This window comes from Myotis lucifugus, unplaced genomic scaffold, assembly GCF_000147115.1.
Source record: "Myotis lucifugus unplaced genomic scaffold, Myoluc2.0 scaffold_9, whole genome shotgun sequence".
Taxonomy (NCBI): Eukaryota; Metazoa; Chordata; class Mammalia; order Chiroptera; family Vespertilionidae; genus Myotis; species Myotis lucifugus.
The window spans coordinates 5,995,575-6,000,689 of NW_005871057.1; the positions used below are offsets into that span (position 1 = coordinate 5,995,575).

At 48.1% G+C, this 5,115-nt stretch overlaps 1 pseudogene; it reads left to right on the forward strand.

Moving 5' to 3' along the window:
- The first annotated feature begins 994 nt into the window (after positions 1–994).
- Positions 995–2,446, forward strand: LOC102435580 (annotated as a pseudogene).
- Positions 2,447–5,115: the final 2,669 nt, after the last annotated feature.

Below are 5,115 nucleotides of genomic sequence, written 5' to 3' on the forward strand. Positions count from 1 at the left end.
TATCTGAAATCAATTACTATGGATTGGCTAAGCCTGGGTTTTATCTCCCCCTGGAGCAGGCAGCCTGTGGTCAGTCCCTTTTGAACCATTGGTGTGAGTAGAGGAGGGTGGCTCCCCAGAAAGAAATACAGAGGGCTGCCCCAGAAGACAGAAGAAATGCCAGGCAGACAACACAGTAAGTTCACCACCGTGTTATAAACCATCCACTAGGCCTTTAGTTCTCAGTGAAGGCTGTGCATTGAAATGCTGAGGGCATCCTTGAAACCGGTTTGGCTCAGTGGATAGAGCGTCGGCCTGCGGACTGAAGGGTCCCAGGTTCGATTCCGGTCAAGGGCATGTACCTGGGTTGCGGGCACACCCCCAGTGGGAGATGTGCAGGAGGCAGCTGATCGATGTTTCTAACTCTCTATCTCTCTCCCTTCCTCTCTGTAAAAAGTCAGTAAAATATATTAAAAAAAGAAAGAAAGAAATGCTGAGGGTGTCTGTGAAAACTATTAGATGCTTACCTCAGAAGCCTTTCTAGGGTGCTGAAGTCTGAAATACTTTTCTTTTCTTTTTTTTTAAATAATATTTTCATACTCACAATCTATTTTAACAATTGAAATTTCATAGAAACTATAGTTACCCAAATCTGTCACTAGAGGGTGGGTTTGGAGATTTGCTTGAGTTTTCCCTTTTATTTATTTATATTTATTTATTTATTTATTTATTTATTTATTTATTTCATTATGACTGCATTTATGTGAAAAATCCCCCCCCAGGCATATCCCTGGAGGCATATCCATACAGAAAGCAGATTAGTGACTGCCTGAGGCTAGGGCGGGAGGACAGGGAGGGGGCACTGGGAAAGGGCGGGGACTGTTAATGAAGTCTTACAATTGGCTCCTCTCTGAGGGGGCGTGGCTAGGCCCTGGGGGGCGTGGTGGGACAAGCCAGCTTAAAGCCAGGCTGAGGCACAGCGGCCCACACTGTGGTGGCTGTTAGGCATCGAGGCATGGAGGAGTGCGCTTGCATCTGTGGTGTGGGCTCTTCGCGGGGATGTCGGTGTTGTCAGCAGCACCAAGGCCCAGCTGAGACGGCAGCAGCTGATGGCAAGCCGACCCCGGCTCCAGCAGAAAAGCACTTCGAGGTACATGCGGCAGCGCAGTGCTGTGCGGGGAGTGGAGGAATCGCGAGCCCCATGTCGCCCCCACCTCCCCCGCACTGCTCGCTGCAGGACCTGCCTGTGGAGGTGCTGGTGGAGATCTTCGCCTCGCTCCCTGGCACCGATCTGCCCAGCCTGGCCCTGGCCTGCACCAAATTCCACCACATCCTGCACATCGACAGCATCTGGAGACGGCGCTGCTGTGAGGAGTTTGGCGTTAGTGAAAACTTACAGAACCTGGAGATAGGTCTGTCTTATCGAGAACTCTATGCGAAGCTGCTCCACCCATGCAGACACATTTTGGGATTGTGGCAGCTAGATACTGAGTACTATAGAACACTAGTGAATGTCGTGGTGGACGGCTTATGCATTACTGGTTGGACGTACTGGTCTTGCCTTAACACTCATGTGGATCGCCCAATGCAATTCAAGCCCTCGTTCAGGATTCGCCTGATGGAGAGGAAATCAGCCACGGTGGAGTGCATGGAAGGCCGCATCAGCAGGTCCCACAACCGCCACGTGCAGATTCAGAAGGACAGATTCAGCATCCAGTGCATCAAGACAGACCACCAAAAGGATTCACCAACGCGGCTTAGGGAAGCATGGGGGCTGGTGCTGGTGCAGGAGGACAGACAGCAGTATGACTGCCTGACCTACCGCCGCCTCTACCTCCCACCTAGCCACCCGGACGACCTCATCAGGCCAGGCCTCTTCCAAGGCAAATACGATGGCTATGGCCTAACGATTGCCATGCTCAGCTTCCATGGGAAGTATGCCAGGGTCACGAAGGTCACGGGAAACTGCAACCCAAGGTTAGAGATCCACCTCTCGCACCGCATCCAGCTGCGAGATGGCGAGATCTTCCGCAACTTCAACGAGCTCTCCCGCGTGGTCCAGGAGATTGACGAGCAGGTGATCCGGGAGCAGCAGCAGCAAGAAGACGGGACTGAGGAAAGTGAGGGCCATGGCTGGCAGAGCCCTGCCCAGCCCAGCGTCAGGGAGTACAGGGCTGCAGCTTCGGAGGAGCAGCCTGTTCCGTTTGTTCTGCCTGCGGGCGTGAGCACAAGAGACCAGAACTACCCCCGAACCTGCAGGATGTGTTTTTATGGCCTGGACACTGTTACCTTAGATGGCTTCTCCTACCCCAGGCGCTTCCCTGGAGTCTTCATCCTGTTCGATGAGAACCACTTGGGGTTCATCTGGCTGGAGATAAAACACTTCATCCTGTACGGCAGAGTCCAGAACACCTTCCAGAATGTGGAGGAGGCACCATCCCTGCCGGTCTTCCTGGAGATGCTCTAGAACATTCAGTCCGGACCCCCTGGAAGGAGCAACTTGCATGCACTTGGAAGATTTGACCTTCTGACCAGATTACCCACCTTTGTTTGTTTTTAATTAAATCTTTATTGTTCAGATCATTACAGTTGTTCCTCTTTTTTCCCCCCCATAGCTCCCCTCCACCCGGTTCCCACCCCACCCTCTGCCCTTACCCCCCCACGCCTGTCCTCATCCATAGGTGTATGATTTTTGTCCAGTCTCTTCCCACACCCCCCACACCCCTTCCCCCCCCCACCCCGAGAATTGTCAGTCCACTCCCTTTCTATGCCCCTGATTCTATTATATTCACCAGTTTATTCTGTTCATCAGATTATTCATTCACTTGATTTTTAGATTCACTTGTTGATAGATGTGTATTTGTGGTTCATAATTTGTATCTTTACCTTTTTCTTCTTCTTCCTCTTCTTAAAGGATACCTTTCAGCATTTCATATAATACTGGTTTGGTGGTGATGAACTCCTTTAACTTTTTCTTATCTGTGAAGCTCTTTATCTGACCTTCAATTCTGAATGATAGCTTTCCTGGGTAAAGAAATCTTGGTTGTAGGTTCTTACTATTGAATATTTCTTGCCACTCCCTTCTGGCCTGCATAGTTTCTGTTGAGAAATCAGCTGACTGTTGTATTGGTACTCCCTTGTAGGTAACTAACTGTTTTTCTCTTGCTGCTTTTAAGATTCTCTCTTTGTCTTTTGCTCTTGGCATTTTAATTATGATGTGTCTTGGTGTGGTCCTCTTTGGATTCCTTTTGTTTGGGATTCTCTGTACTTCCTGGACTTGTAAGTCTATTTCTTTCACCAGGTAGGGGAAGTTTTCTGTTATTATTTCTTCAAATAGGTTTTCAATATCTTGCTGTCTCTCTTCTTTTGGCACCCCTATAATTCGGATGTTGGTGTGCTTAAAGTTGTCCCAGAGGCTTCTTACACTATCTTCATATTTTTGGATTCTTTTTTCTTTTTGCTTTTCCAGTTGGGTGTTTTTTGCTTCTTCGTATTTCAAATCTTTGACTTGATTCTTCTGATCCTCTAGTCTGCTGTTGGAACTCTGTATAATATTCTTTATTTCAGTCAGTGTATGCTTAATTTCTAGTTGGTCCTTTTTCATAACCTCGAGGTTCTCACTAGATTTCTTGAGGGTTTCACTAAATTTATCAGTGGTTTCTAGAAGATTCTTGAGTAACCTTATAACCGTGGTTTTGAACTCTATATCCAGTAGTTTGCTTTTCTCCATCTCTGTCATTTGTGACCTGTTTCTTTGTCTCCGAATTTTGGCTGCTTCCCTGTGTTGATAGAGTGGCTTTCTGTGCTAGGTGTCCTATAGGGCCCAGTGGCTCAGCCTTCCCAATTACCTGAGGTGGACACTCTTGGTGCACCCTTTTGTGGGCTTTGTGCACAATCTTGTTGTAGTTAAGCCTTGATTGTTTTAGGCATCACTGGGAGGAATTTACTTCCAGGCCAATTGGCTGTGGTAATCAGCTATGTCTGCAGTGGGAGAACTTCTGTGCTGGAGACATCCTTTGGGGCAAGACTTGCTTCAGTGGGGCTTTGGTGCTCACTGAGTCTGCCCCCTGAGTGTGTTCCTTATGGATCTGAGGAGTTGTAATCTGGATGGTCCCACTCTGAGCACTGGGTACACTGGCTCTTGGATCTCTAAGGAGGTGCTAATTTAGCCTCTGCCTGAGGCTACCCAGCAGGAGCTATGGAGAAATCTGCAGATTCCTCTTCTTTGTTTGGGGTTTGGAGGTGCCCAGATGAGGCCCAGCTGTGAAGCAATGTAAGCTGCTGTGGGGCCTTGGGCTTTCTTTTGGATGTTCTGGGTCTCTCTGACCCAGCTGCAGTTTGTTAGGTAATTTTCAGATTGCAAAGGGCCAGGCCTTTCATATGCAAAAGCCTCTGCACACAGCTTGGGTGGGGCAGGGTCTCAAGGGATCAACAGGGTGGAGCAAGCAGCTATGGCTGCTCCTCAGTCCTACCCTAAGAGGCCCCATGTCTCAGTGTCCCGGTAATCGCAACAAGCACCTCTGAGAGAAAGCCGCCCTTGAGTTCTGACCGATGCCAGACAGTCCAGTTTCTCCCCATATGAGTCTGTATCCCCAGAGACTCATCCGGAACTGGAGTTCAGAGCAGTCGGGAGCTGGAGACTCCCTCCTGATTAAAAAAGACAACTGTGTCCTCAGTTGCCAGCCCTCTCCACGTGCGCCTCCGTACCTCTGCACTTTACTTCTGCACCTCCTCTGAGTCTCAGTGTGCTTTTATCTTTCCATCTATTTGTAGAATTTTCACTCAGCCAGCCTTCCTGTGGTTCTGGATGATGTCTGTTTCGTCTTTTAGTTGTATTTTTGAAGTTGTTGTGCGAGGCAGCAATTTCCGGTGTTTACCTATGCCGCCATCTTGGTTTCTCCTCACTTTTCTTTTTTATTTGGTAGCTTAATTCTGACATTCAGTCTATTCAGGTGTAAATTATTGGAAACTAATGAGAGTGTGATATTTTGATTAAATACATATATATTAATCTTTCTCCCAATGTCTGGCACAGAGCTCCTAAATCCTTTGGAATTATTATTTTTTTAATCCTTACCTGAGGATATGCTTATTGATTTGAGAGAGGGGAAGGAGGAGGAAGAGAGAGAGAGATGA